We start from the raw sequence: 22,489 nt of genomic DNA on the forward strand, positions 1-22,489 counted from the left end.
TTAACAATAAAGAGCACAGCTCAGATATGACTCCTGTTGTTTTAGGAACAAACAAAGAATGATAGTTCCAAAGGCCCAAAGTTACAGTCTAAATTGACAAGTCACAGATAGGTATACCAAATCTCAGAGCAGAGGAGTAGCAGCCAGATTCACAGGGAAAAATGCACCTGTTAACTGTTAATTCAATACTCTGCTTCCCTGAGATAAGGAATGAGCAACCCTGATTAGAAATATGCCACCATTTCCTTTCTTACCATTTCTGGTACACCAGGATAAGAGTCCTCAGCCCAGATCATCACCTGGATGATTTTCCTTTGCCTCTATAGATTTCTTACAGATGACTCCTTTACTTTTCTGACTTCTGTGGTCAAAAGTTCCTCCACTCCCCAGAGTTAGGACTTCAACAGAGCTATGCCATTTTACACAGCTGTGGGTCTGAGCCATGCTTCTGAGAAAACCCACAGCCCATGGCATTGCCATTCTGTGGGGAAAGGAATTAAGAAAGAATACATGAAAACGGCTGGGAAAAAGAGAAATCGCTGGCCCAAGTCACTCTTGAGTTAATCTGCCTTTTGAAATCAATAGAGCAACACTAACATTATGGTGGATTAATAAGTGGTAATTAAGCAGAGGACTTTTCTCTAGATGTAACAGCAAAGAAGAATTTTACTAGTCTTGTGGTAGGAGGTTATATTTGCAAGGTATTAGGGAGGGGAAGTGGAAGGATAAGGAAGTATTCTCCTTCCCTTGGTGGAAAGCAGCGGAGGTCTGCTGGGCTGCGTGATGTGGTCTATGAAAGAACATGTGGCTGGATAAAACAGGAAGCAGTGAAATCTGCTGAGCTTTGATTTCTGAGGTGGGAAAGGGAGGAAAGGCAAAGAAGTTTTGTGCCATTGCTGCTTCAGGCTAAGTCAGTAAGAACAGTTCACTGAAGAAAGTCACGCTATAATGAGTTATCCCAGCTCAAAATCTCACCTGTGGGATACATCTTTTGTCATCCAACTGAGAAGAAGCTAAATTCAAGGCAAGCTCTAAATTTTATTTTCTCCTGAGCTCTTTCCAGGCTTAGAAAAAATAGGGAAGGTAGAAATGGGGCAGGGTGACCAGGAGAATGAAAGGACAAAAGAATATATGTTCTAAAGCAACAAACTGATATAATAAGTACAGATAAGACAGATGAATGAGTCATGATGACTATGGTTTGGATGCCAGAATTTCATCATTACCTTCTCTGCCACATCTGTTATGCTCCGCCCAGAAAATCAGTAGTGAAACCATAGAGGACCAGATCCCTAAGGACCTATGCAAGCTTACTCTAATTCAAGATCTGAGGCAAAGGTCAAATATTTAACATCAACTTTTTTAGACGCTCTTACAACCTCTCAGCGTGGATTTAATGTTGTTTATCCCCCAAAGCATCCCTCATTCACTGTTTGTATTAGGCTAGACCCAGGAAAAGGAGAGAAACCATGTCAGAATTTCAACCTCTGTGACTGCTATTACCGTAAAATAAAAAAGAAAGTTTCAAAATAGAGAGCAAGAGAAATCCTCTGTACAGGTTTGCAAACCTGATTTAGTTTGAATTGGAAGGCAGAAGCATTCAGTTTCTTTCTACATAACTGTTACATCAATAAATCTAGATTAAAAGAAAGTTTTGGGGTAAGACCTCTGCCTGCTCCCACAGAACCATGCAAATGATGCCCATGACCCTATGAAACCATGCTGTGGCCCCCTGGGTTGACAGCCCATGTTTGATAACAACCAGAGGATGGCTGTTTCACGTGACAGGATGCCAAGCCAGATAATCCAGTGTGGCAGAACACCTTCCATCTCACTTGGAAGGCATCCTCTAAATGCAGACAACAGCCGTTTATCCTGCAATGTTCTCCTGTTCTTTTGGCAGCAAAAGCTCTGCGAGAATTGAGTAATCCATGCTTTCTGCAGCTCCTCGGTGAACTCTAGTAACCCCTTTGTCTGCCTCTGCTCACTGGCTGTGGAGTGTATAGGCAGGTTCAGAAATTCCCTCGTGGGTTGGAGCTTCTCAGAGCCACAATTTTGCAAACAGTTGTTGATCTGGGTGTCTTTCATTGCACTCAAGTAACCCCAGGACTGACACAAAAACACCCATTGACAGATGCCCTCCAAGAGAGTCCATATACATAATAATTGCATATGGTTTACATTTAATTATGATTTTGCAAACATGCAATGGTAGTAAACACATCAGCTAAGCAATAACTCTACGTGCAGGCACAAGCAATAAAGGGGTCCTGTCAAAGAAAGAACATCTGTTGAAAATTGTATCTGCTAACCTAATTAGCACTTGCTGGCAGCTAATTACCATATCTTCCAAGGGGTATTGGTACATGTTAAATTACTGTTTTCACTTCGTGCTTTTCAATTGTAATTATTCAAATACAATCTACATGAAACGCCATCTATATCCTTTTTGGTCAAGCATGCAAACTGGGCGCAGTAAGAGACAACAGGTGCTACCAAAGTAACTCAGATTCAACGCCAGTGCCTCTAGCCGTCACACAGTATACCATCAACATGCTTACAGGAAGAAAAGGTTCAGCTAGATCTGCTGTTGAGGTTACACTAGCCAATATGTCGAACAGCTGAGAGAGGCTTGCGCTAGTGTGACCCTGATAATAAAAATACATATATATGTATATATATGCATATTTAACTATGCTGTTAAGCAGAGATATATCACCAAAATATTAAAGAAAACTTAAAAGGTATTCCTTAGCTATGTCTTTACCACTAGCATCATGCATGGCCCAGAAAAGCAGAGTTATTACGACCATAGAGTCACAAGCCATAAAATGTCTGCCTGATTTTTCTGATCTACTGGCTTAGTTTTGTTCCTGGATCTTGATCAAATATCCACAGAAGCAAGACAGATGTATTAAGGCCATCAGGACACGATTGCCAGCTCTGAATAGACCCAGAAAGAGTTCCAGTCGCCAAATCGTGCATGAAGGTCACAGAATCACAGAAGAATTCAAGATTGGAAGGGACATTGGGAGGTCTCCTGCTCCAAGCAGGGTCAGCCACAGGGTCAGACCCAGTTGATCAAGACTTTGTCCAGTTGCATCTTGAAAACCTCCAAGGATGGAGACTGTGCAACCCCTCTGGGCAACCTGCTCCGCTGCCTGACTGTCCTCACAGGGGAAAAGGTTCTCCATACATGTAGTCTGGACCTCGCATTTCAGCTTATGCCTGCTGTCTTTCATCCTCCCATGAGGCATCGCTGACTCCTCAAAGCCTTCTCCACAGGCAGCAGGCACCGCCAAAGCTGTCCCTGCTTCAGGCTGAGCTGGCCCAGCCCCGCAGTCTCTCCTCACAGGACAAGGGCTCCAGTCCTGATGCCTCAAGGTCCTCCCTGACCTGCTCCGGGTTGTGGACACCTCTCCTGTGCTGGATCCCACCCTGGTGGTAGTGTCTGGCTGGGGTGTGATGAGGCCAGGTGGAGGGGATCAACCCTGCCCTGCCCTCACTCTGGGCCGTGCCCCTGCTCGCACCGTCCAGGACCTCTTTGGTCCCCTTACAAGCTGTTGAGAACCACCAGCTGGATATCACTGCCAAGGTATGTTCCCAGCCATGGGAGAGGTTGACTTGTCAAGTTCCACCATGGATGGCTGGGGGCAGAAAGTGAGGTCACTGGTCTGAGCAGAAAGGTGATCCTCCACAGTAGGTGGATGGCAATGGAGAAACCTTAATGTAGCAAGCAGAGTAATTTTTCTAAGCTGAAGAGAAAAAAGTTATCAGGAAGAGAATATCATCTCAGGTAACTAATGAGAAAGAGCTGGAGCCATACTGCTGTAAATCAGTTGAGCTCCAGTACATTCAGTGGAGATACATGTCTATTTATACTGCCTCCAGATTAGACCTGAAATACTTTATTCCCTAAGGAGTCATTCCTTTTCTCATTCTGTGTATCACCTTCCATGTGCTGGCCCATTATACAGCAGCAGAGAGTTACCTGTAATGTCTTTACAGTGCTGCACTGCATGATAATGCACTGTTCACTGACATGTCGGAAATTTTTTTAATGAGGTGCCTCTGCTGCTCTGAAAGAGGGTGAACTCTGAATATTAATTTTTATTGTTTACAGTCAGCATTCATTTAGATCCAGTGGCAGATCCACAGTTCTCAGGGCACAGCTCAAGCTGCTTTTGCCACACTCCTGCTGAACTGGTTTGGACAAATAATCGTTATTCGTTTTTCTTTCTTCAGCACAGATCAAAGGTGGAAAAGACTTCACAAGGACAAAGAGTTCTGACAACAAGTTCATAGGATGCTAGCAGGAGCAGGGACAGTCTATTTATGCGTCTGTTTAGTCAGATTAAATAAGGGCTACATTAAACATCTCTCCCTTGTCTGCAGAATGGAAAGAAAAAGTAGAAGGATCTTGCTCAGGTTTAAAATAAAAGTTATCCCAGGGACAAGGTGCACATTTATGTTTTAACTGAAGCTGAATTTGCAATCTGATGCAATTCTGGTGTCAGTCACTGAGTCAAAAGCCATTCCATGATAATGCTCTACATCTTCAATTATGTCCCCTGTCTAGGCAGGTACTTAAGTATATACTAAACTTTCACTTGAGCAGGATCACTTACTTGCTTCCAAGTTAAGACACATACTTCAGTGTCTTGCTTAATCATGGTTGAGTTTGATCCAGTTCTAAGTCAAACTAAGTAAAGATGGCTACAGATTACAAGCAAGTTGGATCAGCCCCTCAAACCATGTTCAATATCCAGTGCCGAGGCAGGTGAGGCACAAAGGTTAAACAGAAGCATGACACAACACAATCACACAGTATTGTTTTTTAATGAGGCTCTTAGGCAGACCTTTCTCTGCTGTAAATCCGTATCTCGCTGTCGAAGTTCACTAAACAGTGCCAATATGCAACAGCCGAGCTCAGAGGGCCAGTGCCCAAGGCTGCGCTTCAAGTCTTAGCTGTGCCCCCTCGTGCCGACGCGTTGCAGTTGCAATACAGTCTTTAATAACAGTACACATGTCCTCTGCCTAGCAGATGAAGCAGATGAAAGGTATTTATTTTTGCCCTAGTGCTCCTGCTTCAGCTCTTCTTCATTCATCAGGTTAGCATTCCATCCATCCTCTGGACACCAGCTGAGCCCAAGGTTTCCCAAAGATATCTCAATTAAAAACACATATGTACACAGTCCAGCAAGCGTGGAGGCATGCATTTTAAAACCATTATTATCTGGCTAAACCAAACTGGATTTCTTCCAGATCATTGAGCATAATGGATTATCTTTATTCTAAATTTTAGGTTTGCATTGTCACCTGTTGGGACACTTGAGTACACTCATGGAAAACCCCCCCACATTTTTCTTACAAATGTAAAAGCTAGAAAGAAAAATCCATCCATTACACCAAAGTGTTTCTCCTCGAACTTCCTAAAATAACTCTTTGAAGCACAGTGCAGGTTCAGAAAACCTGAACTCTGAAAAAAATGAGGTCATCAATTTTTTGAAAAAGATCTTTAGATTAGAAACAATTAGCCTTAATTTTAACTCACTTCAGGCTTCAGCTATAACCATTTGTAATGCTCACCATTGTAAATCTTAAAGAAATTCAGGAACATTATAAAACATTTGATAAAGCACTATCAATTGTTTTCCCATTATTTTACAATTAATCAGAAGAATATATAATTACCGTACAATCAGTAAAGGTAAATCATAAATTAATCTCATGATTAGAGTATTGGATTTATCTCAAGTCTTCCAATTTCACTGTGATTGGATTTGGGATGTGAACTGTTTCTCTGATGAAGCCAATATGGAACTGAAAAAGAAATGCTTGGAGAAATCACTTAGAGAAAAACATTATAATGCTGTTATATGTGACCAGCGTGTACTTTCACCTTTTATACTCTGTCTCTCCAGCACTAAAAACAATACAGAACAATTATAGAGGCTTCAGATTTATCTGAAACTATTATCTGTTGAGAAATACAAATGAATGTATCAGTTTATCTTAAGGAAAAAAAGGGAACAGGAAAGTTCATGCTAAAGATTCACCAAGTCATGACAGGTACACAGATATTACATTTTCAACACCCCGTTCTTGTCTCAACAGCAATAAAAATAATCACCAGTGACTGTAAGAGGTATAACGACCAGAACAGATTAAAATACATTTTTGGCATAGCTGATTCTTGGAGCTTGCATTGACAAAATATGTACCATAGCAAGGACTTAACAAAATCCCCCAAGAGACCAGACATCAACAGGGATAACAAACCTGCACAGAGTTGCAAAGACTTAAAATTAAAAGCTATAATCAACAGGAGTTGCGCTCTTTAAAAGGAGGTAACCTCCTGTCTGCTGTTGTGGATATGGACCTCTATCTCCATTCTCGCCTTTGACCATCAACAAGAGCATTTGCCCAAGAGAGCTAGCGAAGAGTCCTGGGTCACCTTAAGGAAGGAGAGCTAGCAGTGACACCATTTTACATTTCCTCCTCAGCCCCGCTGCTCTTGTGTGTTCTGTCCTCCTTCCCCCTTCCTTCCCTCAGGTCACAGGAACACAGAGTCCTTCCCAGGTTTCACAGTGAATAAAAAGCTAAATTGCACATAGCGGCCATTTTTTTGTAAAGTGTAAACACACCCAGTTAAACACAAAATCAGAAAAAGGCATGCCCCTTCTCTCCAACAAAAGTGGGAGAAATAGGCCATTTTTCTCCTCCCTTCCACACCTGGCATAGCAGTTTATTATCTGAAAAAAACACTGGTCAGAGTTCAAAGATTTTGCTCCCCCTGTTGCCAGCTGCTTTTTCAGGCCTTACCAATAATTCAGGTCTTTCATATTATTTTCCTGGCATGTGGTGTCCAGAAAAGTGAATGATTTATAGATTCAGATATTACTGATGGAGTAAGATAGAGCAGTGTTGGTCATTCTTTATTAAACTACATTTTATCCCTTGTCATTGGTTTTGTGTTTATACAGGCTGTTCCCCATCTGACCCGCATCAGGACCACCCCTGTGCCAATCAGGTGCAATTAGGTGAACTGAGCATGCAGGCTGACATAGTCCAGGGCTCTCCCATTTGACAATCATTTATACCATCACCAAAAGTCTCATCTCTAAACTACTTTTGGTAAGTAACTTGCTAAACTAGCTAAGTTAAACTACAAGCACAGGATCTTCCAGCATGGTAGCCCACATGAGATCTACTGATCAGCAAAAAATAATCTTTTTTCTACCAGTAGATAAATATATAATTAAAACCTTCTCCAGGCATGAATTGTCTGGATGGTTTCTAATTCTTAAAATTCTTAAAATATTTCAGTTTTCTTAAAATATTTTAGTATTCTTAAAATATTTTAGTTTGTTTACGGAGTTTTGAGTGGCACTAACAAGTTTGTAGCTGGTTGTAATATTTACTGATCTAAATCCACAAGCTGCTTTTGTATTCTCCTTCATCATTAAGCAAAAGTCAAAAAGTCCACAGACCTAACTCATAGCTGGGGTTCCTTCCCCATCCTGAAAGGATGGTTTGTCTTCAAATATCTTCACCCAGCAAGGATGGCTGATGGCCCTTCAGATCGCCCTTTGGCACATGACTTGCCTCTCCTCTGCGTGAGCCTCACTTGGAGAAAATATAATAATATAATGCTGTTATATGTGGCAAGCATGTACTTTCACCTATTATACTCTGTCTTTCCAGCACTAAAAAAAGTGCAGAACAATTACAGAGGCTTCAGATCTATCTGAAACTATTATCTGTTGAGAAATATGAATGAAGGTATCCGTTTATCTTAAGGAAAAAATGAGAACAGGAAAGTTCATGCTAAAGATTCACCAAGTCATCCACCCCTTTCTCCCCCCACCTAACGCCCACCGTGCAACTTGCTGTGCTGGTGGCAGTGCCCGGGCACGAGAGCTTGAGATGACAATGTGTCTGAAGAGACTCCACTACCCAAGTGCAGGCAGGAGGCAGTCATCATGCCACAGGTGCACGCGATTCCCACCATCCCACCCTGACATTTGCACACGCCTCGCTGTGCTTTTCCTAGCCGCAGCATGCAATGCCACTCGCCTGAAGGAAACAGCCCCAGCGACCCAAGGAGCAGCAGCTGGAAAGCTGTGCCACTGCAGTGCTGATGTGCCCGTAGCGTCACAGCAGCAAAAAAGCAAATGCTTCTGTCTTTGGCAATGGAAATGACTCGCGTCTCCTGCTCGGCGCGCTAACAGCAGCACGTTGGGAAGCTGCAGCCCCCGCGCGACGAGCTCCCCAGCAAGCACTCCAGGTGACAGCAGGAGCTTCAAACAGAGGAGCTGCAGCTTATTAGGAGAACAGGCTGGGCTCAGCCTTTTCTGGAGGCTGTGATATCTCGCTGTACCTACAGAAACAGGGGGCAAATCCTCAGGTTGTGTAAATCTGCATAGCTTCAGTAATTTCAATGGATTGGTGCAAGTTTATACCATATGAGGACTAATCCCAGTTTTAGCAGAAACCTATGTAGCTCTTTAGGGCACTAATGATTATTTTGTCCTCTATTTATACAACTCTAAGCACAACAGCCTACACGTGGTCCCTAAAGTCCTAGGGCAACAAATAATGGTAATAACTATCAGCTCTCATAAAATACTACACACCCGAACATGTGAAGGATAAAGTAAATGAAAATTTACAGCTTTACCACTTCTCTTCCCCTTATTTAGAGAACCTACACGGTGTCCTACACAGCAAGGAGTTTTGGCAAAGCTATTACTCGCAAAATGTTAAATTGATGCAGTTCTTCCGTTCGCATTAGCTTTCTTTCCACTTTACACATGATGATTGCTGTAGCTTAGATTGTCTCAATCAAGTTTTATGCCCTCTGGAAGTCTGACTTTTTAGAGGAAGAGGCAAAATAAACCAGATGATTGTCTTTTACAAGTTTTTTGTAACTCAGCATGCAAATGGTTAATGATCTGTTGAAATATATGTAAGTATATGTGTCTTTTATACCTTTTTGCCTTAAGTTTTTTCAGGGCACAGCAAGGGCCGGCTGCTCCGCAAGGAAGATAAGCCAGGAGCAGAGCTCAATAGCAAGCAGTGACCTCCCCAGCAAGGCACCAAACTACAACAGGGAGTTGATGAACTAGGTATTTTCTGGGACAAAATTGCCATAAAAATTATTCTAAGAAATTTTTATTCCTCTTTGCTTGCTTCTTTTCTTAATCATTCTCAAGTGTATAAAGAGATAACAAATTGGTTTTATATGCTCTGAAGCTGGAATGGAAGCGTTTTACACCCTGTTCACCCACATGTGGATGACAATACAAGGTACAAGCACAAGGAGCGGTGGGCCAGGCCTCAAAGAGCTCGTGTCGCTTGGAAGCGACCACGAGGCAGTAGTACACGGTTGCAATCTGCCTGTGCTGGAACAGCTATTAAGTCTGCAGAAAACTGAGACAACACAGTGGTACCAAAAGCAAATTAGAAACATGTTGAGATCTTGGCCTTTTGATCACCTGTTGGCAAGTGTGATTTAATAGAAGTTCAGTGTTTTTATTATATCTAGATAGGTGCAATTATGTTGTCTAAAAAGGTGTAGGAAGTTCATCTTTATTGCTCTGATTCCTTCTGGCTCACTTTTTAGCTTATATTAATACTTGTTAGACTTTGGTAGCTGAGGGCACATTTGGGCCTATTCTCCAAGAAGCACTGTCTGTGGTGTGGCCTGGGTTTGTGAAAAGAAGTGAATTCACTTTTGTCACAGATGAAGCTTGCAATACCAGCAAAGTCACGCTGCTTACGCAGGAGGTTGGTCTGCAATACTTTTCGTGTGTCTTTCATTATCATACTGTTTTCCAGAATGAAAATGTAGCTTGCAGAATCGATGTTTGGCTTTAATTGCATAGCGCTGCGTCTTTTGCCTTACCACAGACAAATATCTCCTGGATATTTTGGTCTTGAATTAGCTCAATTTTCTTTTCATATGCTGTTAATTCAAAGGCTTTGTTACAATAGTCACTTTCATTCTCCTTGTATTTCATCACCTGTCGCTTCCACTCTCTCTCAGTGTCAGTCTTTACTGTATCTCCTAGCTGCAGAGAGAAAGAGAACCAACCTCCGTATCAGGGTAGAACACATTTTGACTGACCTACATATTTCTACCTTATCTTGCAATATCTATTTCTGTGGTGACTGCAATGAATACAGAAGCAAATCAAGCAACCTCTTTTTTTTCCCTTTACTTTTCAGTTTTTTCGGAGGGGATAAATTTTAATGTCTATGGCTCCAAGAGATAGCAACAATACAAGGTCACAGCATGGGATCAGGAGAGATGAATGCTGTCCCAGCTGCTCTACTTGTATCGCTCCTTGTGGTATCAGAATCGGAGTCTAATTAATTAGGAGCGCTGCTCGTTGGTGTTCAGCCTCGGAGTAGGTATTTGAGTGTTCCCATATGCTGAAAGGTTTCAGCCCCACGCTCTGACCCCTCCGTGATCTTGGAAGTCACTGAACCTCTCTGTTCCTCTGCTTCTCATCCGCTAAGGCAAATCAATGATGCTTGTCTTGTCCACTGCAGGATCTTTGTGAGGGCAACTCTTCTTTGCTACTAGTCTCTGCAATGCCCAGCACAGCAGAACTGTGATCTCCTCTACAGCCTGTAGGTATGACTCCATTACAAACACTGGGAATAAGCAGGAATAGCCAGTAATATTGTTTTGTGCCTTGGCTTATCTCAAGTCGTTTCTGTTGCTTTGTCTGCGATGACACCAAGATGGACCATATCGGGGCCAGAAAGCAGGTCCCCAAAGCTGAAAAGCAAACTCAGACAGTCACAAGACGGCTTTGCCTAAATTCTCTGTGATTTTTTCCCCCCCGTTTCTGAGGACATACAAACCCAGACAAAAGACCTGGGGGCATGCCAGGGAGTGAGTTTGTAGTGCATCCTATGCTCGGCAGTTAACAGTCCTGGGCATGGAGTCCTACCTGCAGAGCGGAAATTAAAGCAGACAAGACCGGGACTACTGCTTTCACAGGCTACGAGTTCTGCTGAGGACAGCAGGGTAAACCAGCTTAGCAGCTACTCATGCGAGATAAAGCAAGAGCGTTCCCCAGCGTAACCCACCGATCAGGTGAGGATATGAGTCTTTCTCAGTCCCGTAGTGTGAACACTGGCTGTAGAGACTGAGAGGATATTCCTCACTCAATCCCTCAGAGCAGACATCACATCATCGAAGATTAACTACCAGCTATGTACATTTACTAGCAGCTGCCTCTCTTTCAGAAGCAAATATCTCACTCAGCAAATTGCCACCCACAGTAGCTGCTGAACTGTTTGTTTATCTTATTTTTCCTAGAAATACCGAGCTCTTTTAAGATGACTTTAAAAAATAATAACCAATAAACAAGCAATCTGAAATACACAGTAGCTATTTTATAAAGCCTGCGGCATTTTCCACTCTACTGGAAAGGCTCTAGTTCTGCAAACTCTCCTCATCCTGTTCATGACATAAGAGTGCACGAAATTACAGGGGGAGGTTATGAAAGAGTTAATCAAGTTAAAACACTGGCAGCAGCCAGCTCCTATCAGTGTTGCACCCTATACAAATATCTCCGCCGCTCAGCTCACTCAAAGTTCAACTGAAATCTCCGTCGGCAGGAAAGAGCAGACAGATGGCAGATCTTGGGGAAGAGTGAGGCAATCCACATAAGGAAGTGCTGTGAATAACTCACCATCTACTCAAATATTCAACATCTAGGGGTTAGGTTGTCTGTATTTTTCACCATGCAGCCTGGCCACTCTGCTCCAGTGAAGCAGCAGACTGCTATTGTGCTCAGTTTATCTATCAGAAATCTGAAACACCGAGAAACAAATGATTCGCCAAAGTTACACAGCAAAGCTGCTGCTTCTGTGGATGAATCCCTGCCGTTCCTAACTATTGCAAGGTGTTTCTATGAGACGCTCTCCCTTTATGATAAAAGGGTGACAGCACTATTGTTTTTCTTGCTTTCTTACCCAAATGGCCATTTCCTGATGCCTATTAAGAAGCTGCACCCACCCTGTCAGAGTCAGGCTGAGCTACATTGATCCAGGACTTGTGACTGCCAAGTTTAAATAGCATCAACTGTTGTGCCTAAGCACAGAACAGCTGCCCCTTAAAACAGTCACAGCTGGTTCAGTATGCAACAGGCCATCTGCTCATGTAACACAGATGGCTAAGAGCACATCAGCTCTGGGCTTTGCTCTCTTCCCTGGCTCCGGGCCAAACTAAAGATGAGAGTTTTGATCTTCAAATTACCAGCGAGATGACCTCTCTGCAACTGAGCAGGGTTTCTGCAACAAGTAGGACAATGTCACAGTCAGTAGGGAGGACGGACAGCGCAGCTGCAGGAAACCGAATGCTCCAAGTGCTTGCACTGGCCGCCTGGGACTTTCTCCCTGGGAAGGTGAAGATGACCGCACAGCACATCACTCCTCTAAGCACATGCACATATAGAGAAACAAAGACCCCCAAGTCCTGAGATATAAGGAGAAAGAAATCTTTATATGATCACAATTTACAAAACCGTGAGGCATTCACATACTATCGCTGTGTCTAAGAACAGAAAAAGAGTAAAAAAGCCAAGCGAGCAACCTGTGGAACTAATCAGAAAGTTAGGGCTTCACGGAGAATAAGGACTAGTCCAAAATCTCTAGTCGTGCCCCTCTCCTTTAACTCAGCTTGGATGTATTTGGCTGACGGTGCTACACTGCTTTATATTCTGAAGCTCCTGTTCAGAAAACTCTCTGAGCAAGCTTGAAATCTGGTTTCAAGTACATGGATAATTCAGCTGATGTCAAAAGGATTACTTAAATGCTTAATGTGAGGCACATGTATAAATGCCTTGCTGAACAGGGATTAAAATAGTCAGGCCAATTTCCACAGGTAAAAGTTTTGCCACTGATACACATGCATAGTGGCTTTCTGGAAGCATCTGGCAACATGTGAATTTCACTTTCAACTTTACAAAAAGGCAGAAACTGACAGGGACACAGAAGATGGAAATACACAAAACAGCTGTTCAGTGGCAAGAAAAAACAGTGATATAAGTGCTAAATCTTTAACATACTCATTCTAAAATAACCTCAGTGTTGCTGTAAGGTGGTTACAGACTTAATGCTGAACTTGCCCGGTTTGTTGAAGGCCCCGCCATTAACATATGAGTCTTACTGAGATCCTATGAAGATCAGAAATTCAAGCAGTGTCCAGAAAACTGATGCTTTAAAAAACCCAGAGCCTATTTCAGGCTTCAGTCTTAAAGAGTTCAGTGAGCTCTAGATGGACAGAGGTAAAACTACAAAAATGGGAATTTCAAAGAAAGGGGAAGGGGAAAGATACAGTAAAGAACTGTGCTCCCAATTGAGGTTGCAAATGGAAAGTGGCTCTGAGATTATTACTCATCTTCACATGATCCCCATTGCCTATAATAGTAAGTGACTTCATTGTGTTTTATCGTCATTTCATTTAACTGGGAAAAGAATTAAAGCTTTTCTGAGATGAATGATTTCATCCTATTATTCAAAATGCCTCCACAAAGTAGAGCTGATAAAATCTGGTATTCACCATCTGACAAAGGTTTCCCAAGCCCCAGCATGAGGTTATGAGCTATGGATTTATAGTTTGCCAATACTGTACATAAGAATGTTCCTTCCTGACCACTTCAGGTGAATTTTGGGTCTGGATTGTTTACTTTCAGGCTTCTTGATGTTCTGTATATCTTCACAATGTCCCTCAGCTTGCTCTCCGTGGATTTTGACCTTTCCCATACTACCCTCAGCTTCTAAATCCATATTCTTCTCTCCTGATCTGTTTATTTCCATTTCTCTTACATTCCTTCCTCGCTCCTCTCTCCTTCCCTCCCTTCTGTTCTTGTTCTCTCCCATCCATTTATACCATCTCGGCTGTAGCAAACCAAACTCAGTCTCAAGTCAAAGCCACAGGATTCCACAGCAAAACTGAAGTGATTGAAATCAGTGGCAACCGCTTTGCAAAGCACATACAGAGAGAACATCATTCCTCCTGTGCACTTTCTTCTAGGTGCTAAGGAGTCCATCTGTAAAAACCAAACCCGACAGCCCTCACTCCTTTCACTCAGCGATGACCAGAGGCTCTTTGATTGAGACAGGATTGACTAAACCCTTGACCCAGGCTAGAAGGTATCTATTTCTTTCTGTTACTGCAGCACCTCAGCATTTCTCATTCTTTAACACCTGTGTCCATGCCACTCCTTGGGAGGTGAGCATGGTTCTGGATATTGAGAATTGCCCTGGAACAGAGGCACATTGAAACTCTTCAGTCACTCCCAGCAGCTGTATTCATGCTTTCTTCAGCTGATCCAGTCCCTCATTTCCTTGTCTGTTTGTGAGGAGCTAGTGTGAGTCCCTCCACTCTCAAGCCATGCTCACAGTATCAGAGCGGAGGGTCACCACAAGTCTGAGGCAATGAGAGGGATTAGTAAGTAATTTATTTCTCTAACTGCCAAAAAAGGTATCATCACTCATTCCGCACATAGCATTCTTATTGGTGTTGCTTTATTCTGCACCTAAACTTTCCTGGAAGAATGACTGGAATGCAAAACAGGCAAAAGCAAAAAGATCCAAATTATGGTTATGAGTCAAAACACAGGGAGATTATATTTCCCGAGACAGAAGTCTAAACTTGCTTACTCTTTTGCCATGGAGCTTGCCTAGATTTACCCCATATAATTGAGGACAATGTCTAGACATACAGAACCGTGACTAGAAGAGCCAGCACAATGAAAAGAAAACTAAATATTATACACATCAATTTTAGCCTTTCGGGTAACACTGTTCAGTTGTTGCCTGCACACAGTTGTAGTCATACATTCAAATTTATAAATGATCTATGAAACTCTCTCCTGTGAAATTCTCTTATCTAAAGAAGTTATCATTATAACAGTATCCTGGGAACATGGAGAAGGATAAATGAGATTTAGCATTCCCCATTGTGATATTTGATAATAAGACAAAAACTTGATTGCATAGCTATTGCTTCAGTAACACCTCTCTGTCACTGCTCATTGATCTCTCTTTGGGTGTCTTGGATTCATGACATTGTAGTACATTATGTAGCTTGCAGCTCAAGAGAACAAGCTATTTCTCCAGGTGCAAGCTCCTGTGCTTTGGGCATCTAACTGCTCCTGTTTATGTTTGCTCAAAGGCAGAAGTCATAGGGCAGTGAAATGTTGCTGTGGGCATGTATGAATCTTGTCAGGCAAAATCTTGTTCAGTGCATGAAGACTCAGATTAACTGTTGATTTTCAGTGGGATTTCTCACTATAGTCTTGGAAGAATTTATTTGATAGAGAGCATGCTAAGAAACTTTCCAGCTTCAGGAATTTGATCTTTCTTAAAAGTGCAAATGAGAGCATGTCTAGGATGCTCTTTTGCCAATAGGGTCTCAAAATGCTTTCCTTTGATGACTCTTTGAGACAATTTATATTGTTTTGAATGAAATGCTCTTTGGGAGATGAGTGGAAGACTCTTAACACGGTGAAATAGGAAACTTCATGATCCTATAAGAAATGCAGGGACAAGACTATCATTTGAATAGCTGAGAATGGAGAAACTCCTTCGCTCCTTATGGGGAGATTGTTCTCTTAGATCACTGACCTGAGCAGGAAAGCAGTGGGATATAGCGCCGGTCTGCCTTTCAGTTCCGGTCTTCAAGGAGGGGACAGTACCCCTCCCTGCTTCCCAGCTGCAGCTAGCTGGATGTTTGCTTTGGCAAGAGATAACAGCTTTCTCCCGTTGCTGTTGCTGTGCTCTCACTGCCATCACCTGGCACCATGGTCCTGAACACAGGGCTAATTCCTACTCTGTGAGGGAGTTTCTCAAAGATGTTTTTTTCCAAAGCTTCAAAGTACTTCAAAGACCTCCACTCCAGCCATATATTTAATGAAATCTCAAGGTTTTGGGCATGAATAAAATGAGTTCACATCCATCCCTAATGTGGGGTGACAGGAGAAAAATACTAACAGATATTAGGCACATACTAACAATTGCAAGCTCTATGTTTGAGAAACAACATGTGACCATTTGACTGGCTTCTGGTGTATATTTGTGAGGGAACACTTGAGATAGCGCGGTACTGCCAGGTTCACCACTCAGCCAGTGGCCTTGGAAGAAGCCCATAGACATGCACGTGGGAGGAGGATGCACAACCCAGGTGAGCACTCATGCTTCTCAAATTGGGACTGGCAAACAATACTGAACAGATTGTGAGGAGTTCACTAGCCGGCATGCATTTGCATGATAAACTGACAAGTGCAACTAAAAAAGTGTATGTCACTTCATACATCTGAGCAGGGCTGCCTGCTGAGAATGATCTGCTTTGCCTACTCTCCATCTGAGGCCATAGTTGGAAAGCCACTGCTTCCTTTCTGAACACTACTACCATTAAGCAGTGCAGAGGAAGTGAGATTCAGAACAGCAGATTCAAGGGCACCTCTGAAGAGTGCAAAAGACAGAAGCTATATGTTTGCAAGAGCATACTGACTCAGTGGGCAAGTGGGCGTATTTGCCACTAGCAGAAGCTTACAAGTCCTCTTCAAAGTCAGTCTTAGGACTAAATAGAGTTTTATGTCCGCAGGCAAGAAGGGGCATAACTTAAAAAGATGTAATAACTGGCATTTTCAGATTATAGTGCTAAGGCTGCTGCTGTTACATACAAACCCAGATATTTAAGCTTCATAAGGTACAAGCAGGTTCACTGTTTTTAAGGATATACCTTTTACATATTCCTGCTGAATTCATAATGACAATACTTGCTTCAGCCAAAGATTGTAGGTGGAAACAACCACCTCATACTTGGATATGTCCCCTTTGGTCATGTGGGAGAAATGCAGCTCTCCTGCTAATTATCCAGCCAGTAAGGATCTCCAGCAAGTAGCTGGTCAATTACAGACATATATTGCTTTGTAAAAGATTGGAAGGTGTATGCTTTTAAAAATGAAATGCCTAGATGGGTGTTCCAACCCAACATAACTTTCGTACAGGTGTTACCAGCCGGCATTCTGTTCCCAGGTGCCCACAGTCTAATGGAAACTTCACAAAGGAATCATATGCTTAATTTCTTCACTCTCATGAAGGCACTGGCCAGGATTCAGGAGGCCTTCAGCTGTGTTATGCCACATTAATCAATGCAAAGGTATGTGATCCAGAAGAGCCAAGCAGTCATGCATAACTCAAGACAAAAAGAATTTTTGATTTCTTTTTCTGTGGTACTTCTTCTCTTCCTGCTGTCTGAATAAACCGAGCTGATCAACAACCTCAGAAGCAACTCGTATTTTCTGTAGTCTGCTCATCTGATACACGCCAGTTGAACTTAGCTGTTGTTCATGCTCTATCCTTTGGTTTCATAAGGCATAAATAAGTCATTTGTCACCTGCCTGTCACAGATGAAAAGCCAGAATTATACACTCAAAAGCAAGTCTGACTTTAGTTTTAACACTACAGTCCCAAAGTGAGGCAAATGTCTCTTTGCTTTCTCCCCCAAGGGATGGCTTGCAGCTCATCCTTTGCAGTGTTATGACTGGCTGTTTATATCTTTCTATTCTTCTGCTCCTTCAGCTCTCCACTGCTAACTGCATGTCAGACTTTTCAGTGCAAGGTTATAAATGCTTTACTTTCCTTCCTGTCTCATTGTTTTTGACACTGTGCTGCCACCAGGAGATGCTTCTGTTTCAATAAAGCAAACGTTCAGTCTTGGTCTAAAGCCCAGCAAAGTGGACAAGGGAAAGAACAATATGCGAAAACTCACAGGCACAATAAAGTTAAAAGCAGGCTGTGTTATTACATTCAGATTATTGCATTTTTCTCTTCATTAAGAACTTTGAGTCATGAATCTTAAGCAGGACCAGGGACATGTCTAGCATCATTTTCATGACACAGATATATATATTCATTCAAGATGGGGGAAGTAAATATTACGATGCTTGCCACTGGATCCCCCTGTGGCTTTGATGCTCTTTGAAGTTTAATGCTGCTTCAAAGCAGCAGGAGCAGTGACTTGTACTGTACAGATTACAAAGGCCTGCCAGCAGGGGTGTAGCTCCCATACTGGTCTATCTAGGTACCGAGTGACACTATCATCTGCCATTACAGATCCTGCTTCATTTGTTCTCATGTTCATGCTAATAGAAAAGCTACTGGCACTTTCATTCTTCCAAAGACTGACTGCAAAGCAGTTTGCAAAAAGTCAATAAATATATTGACAACATTTTAATGACTGCAGAATTCCTTCACAATTTAAAGGACTTTCTCATAATATTTCAAGGTAATGCAATTTATACAATGGGACCATTCAATCCTCATCAGTCATCTGTTATGGGCAACAGAGCACTTTTGCTTTGTGATAATAAGTTGATAAATAACTAGAATAGCGTAGCTATAAAAATGTAATCTTCCGCAAAATTAAAGAGTGGGTCATGGAAGAGCCATCATAATAATACAACAGAGACATTTCTATCATGCTCTCACTGCAGTTTTCTGTCAACTATTGCAAAACTGCTCTGCTTCCATCTTAGTATTACGTTGGCCTCTTAATTTACCAGCAAACAACAAAGACTGTATACCTAGCCATCTGCTAGGAAAGTCCTTGATTTGATCAGGGATATATTTATATGCCTAAAGTCATTGTTTTGTACTGGGCAAATCTTTCTGAACTGACACAGATTAAATCTCTGGTGGATACTATACAAAAAGCATTTCAGTAACAGGCAGGCATGCTAAGATCTTCATCCTTACTGTACAGATAAGTTTGGAGGGGTGTGGAGGGAAGAAGAAAACGTAGCTAAGAAAACAGGGGAAACAGGGCTGGATTAGGTCATGCTGTTCCTGCCTTCCCTCCAGTTTAAGCGAAGAAGGCAGAATCCCAGGGTCAAGAAATTCAGTCTTTTGGGAGCTGATGCTTTAAGTGTTCCAGGTCAGGACAAAGCAATTTTCCTTCTTCATTTGAAACAAATACTGCAAAATATTGAACAAAGCTCTCAGTGAAAGTTATTTAGAGAAAGAGAAAACATTTACCATGAAGTGAATACCACATATATCACTGTTGGGAAAACTGTTAAAGGTGGAGATCTCTCCTAACAAACTCCACACAGTCACATCTTTGAACAGTGGTACAACAGATTAAGATACTCTAAAAATCTCAAAGTTGGGGCTGCTGAAATATGTCTTTCTGCTACAACTGCATCTGGAGACCATGTTTGAACCCCTTAGTGCCAAGCATTAGGTGAAGACAACATTTTCCTTCCCACAGAGTTAACATGAAAATCAAGGAAGATAAAAGATTTGGAATGGAGAGAGGAGAAGCACATTTCTGAATTCTCAACCTTCTCAGCCACTGTGTAGCATTTTCCTCTTCGCAGATTGTTGTTTGGTTAGAATCAGGTTTTTCAGAAGACAGAAAATCTGGTAACGGATTTCCACTCTGGATAACACTACATATAAAAGCCAGAATGTTTCCTGAAAAAAGAATCTTATACAGAGCCCTCAGCTTCCACTGATGAAATAAGTTCTGACAGAGCCTGCCAGAAATAATTGCATCTAATAAGGTGAATGAAAACACAGTGGAATCTGTTATAATGGGGTCAACTTGTGCAATTTCAGTTTGATCATTCTATGTAAATGAGCTCTACATCCTTATACACAAAACAAACTCCCCAAATCAGAGACTAAATGCAGGGTTGTGCTAGCTAGGTTCCTCAGTGCTGAGAGAGAGAGGAATTTTGGGGGGGTACGAGTAGCGCTCTGACAGGTTACAAGACTTTTGGCTTGCAGCCAGCGGCTAAACGAAGAGATGGGGAATACTTTCCTTCTTTTGGAATCACTCCAGCATCACTTCAGATCTGGGACTTGTCACAGGTGCCCTCACTGGTGGTAAAACAGCTGAATGCACTGCGGAAAGGCCTGTACATCAGGCTGTTGCCAGGGCAAGTAAATGGAGAGAGGAAAAGGAATTCCCCCAAGCATCCTGCTCAGCGTGAAGCCCACCCCGGCCTCAGTGTCCCGCAGTCGTAGCCTACACGGGCATCGCATGGTCACGTTGCTGCTTTGCAGAGCAGCAGAGGCACTCTCAGAAGAGCAGATCTGGTCCATAGCAGCCCCCAAAGAAGGAAACAATGGAAAGACAAGGTGCCTTTAGCACTCTCCCGTTTTTTGCACGAGCTGCCCTCAAGACCTACGGCCACTTCTTCCAGAGGTAAATGCTTGCTACAGGCCTGTCTACTGACATCACTGGAGCTAGCTCACTGCCAGAGTGACTTTCTCTTCATTTCAGAAACAAAGATGAGGAGAGCTTGCTGTCTACTGACAATCCACTTCTCTATAACAATGTGTTGTCTCTGGCCAATAATTTGGTCCATTTTGTACAGGTAGCATATAAACTGATATCCTGAAATAATGCAAGGGTATGGTTTTATAAGCAGTAACTTTTAGCAACCATATCTCTGAAATACTGATTTGCTTTTGGAATATGGACTTTCTTTAACATCTGTCAGGCTTCTACTGCTTGAATATTCTTAAAGCTTTTTGGACATATTCACGTCTGCTTTCAAATGTAAGAAGTTCCAGTCCAAATTATTTTTCAAGACAAAGACAGAACCAAAATAGAGCTTATTAATGGCAACTGGTTGCCAGGTTAAAGGTGAAGAAGTTACTGTTGCTCCATTGTTTTCTAACTGCTTTTATGACCTTTATCATAGCATGGGAGGCCTTCATAAATCCTCAGTATTTTCAATTCCAAATATTAAAAAATGAACTTGACTCAAATATCATGACATTTCAAAAATGTTGGCTCTATTCATCTGTCTTGTAGTTTTAAGCTTTTTGGATTTCCATTTTTAAGCTTTCCCCCCCCCCCCCCCCTCCCATTAGGGTCACAAGTATTTTTACATTTAAAACAGGAACTCATTCCAGAATGGGCCTTTCTCAGCAGCTGCAGGGACGACATCCCAATTCAGGGAGGTCCATGAGTCACAGCAGCAGTAGCTCCATTACCTTCCTTGAAACACACCTGAACATAGGCAGATAGATGGCCTTCTACTTTGTCCCCTCTCTTCTGGGATGAGGAGAAAGCTCTGCCCAACAAGGAGGAGTAACGCAGGCCACACAGAAAACAGAACAGTGACAGATTTGTGAGAGAAAAATCTCAAGCATCACATCAAGTCCTCTCAGTGGAGCCTGGAAGAGTATAATGAGGAAATGTTACTGCATCCTTGTCCTATCCTGACATTTTTCCCTAAGAAGCGCTGACTTTTGGCTACTGTTGGAGACCTGTGGTCTGACCAAGGATGTCTCTTCTCATGTTCTTAAAGAATAGGACAAGAAGGAGAGTAATGCTGTGGTCTGTCCTTGTGGAAGGCTGACTCATCACCAGTATTAAATACCCATTTTTAACCCTCTTTCTCACATTGGTATATTCATACAGGTTTGGGAAATGCTGTTTTCTTCTGCTGTACAGGCTGGGAGAGATGGTTCCTTTCTTTAGCAGATGGTAGTCTATGCACCTGCTTTGGTCAGTAGCTCAGCAATGCCACCAGTGCAAGATAAGAGGCTGCCTGGAGAGGAGGAGGAGGTTCTCTTCATGGCTCAAATTTCACTAACCACATGCCAGCTCCTTGTCTGTCCAGTATTGCTCTGCTTAACTAAGCACGTGAAATTGCTCCTATATGCTGATTTGCAAAAGCACTGCAAAACACAGGAAGGAGGCAAAAGGCATTGTTACTTTGCTGAGTGGACAGAGAAGGCAGAGCCATCAGTCCTGCCAGACAGTGAGGTTTACCCCAGTGTGCCTGGCAACAGGATGCTCACAATGCAGTAAAGCCACTCTTACTGGACTGCTGATCTTCAAGCACAGTCATGTTAAGCACTATTATCTTCAGAGAAGCTGATGGCAGCTAGCAGCTAGCAGGAGGCCTGGCAAAGAGCGCAGTGACAATTTGCAATAGGGACCTTCCAGAGACAAACTCCCTCCTCAGGGAAGGAAGCTTGAGTTGTCTCCTACACTGATGTTGCAAGGTTAATTCCCTTTGTCCTCAGCGGCATCAGCTCTACTTACACATTCTGAGATTATTTGACAAGATGCTCCAACCCAGAAATAACTCTTTGGCCCAGAGGTCTGAACTCTCAAAACTGGTGGTCATGGCATCCATTCAGCAAGGCACCAAGTAGATATAGTTAACATTATGCCTGCTCTTAAAGATTGCCATCCTTCAGCCAAGCATTTAATATATGGTCGAATTTAACTCTCTATGTGAAGTGCTTTGCTAGACTGGATCCTTATGTCCCCCAAGTTCTGAGACTGAGCTCTCCTACTAAGATGCCAGGCAGGCCTGCAAGAAGGTATAGTAAAAAGCCTTTTTGATAAGTAGTCATTTAATTACATATTTGATAAGTTACCAGAAAAAAACATGACAGCCACTGGGGGTTGATTTTTGGCAATGGT

This window comes from Apteryx mantelli, chromosome Z (genome assembly GCF_036417845.1).
Source record: "Apteryx mantelli isolate bAptMan1 chromosome Z, bAptMan1.hap1, whole genome shotgun sequence".
Classification (NCBI taxonomy): Eukaryota; Metazoa; Chordata; class Aves; order Apterygiformes; family Apterygidae; genus Apteryx; species Apteryx mantelli.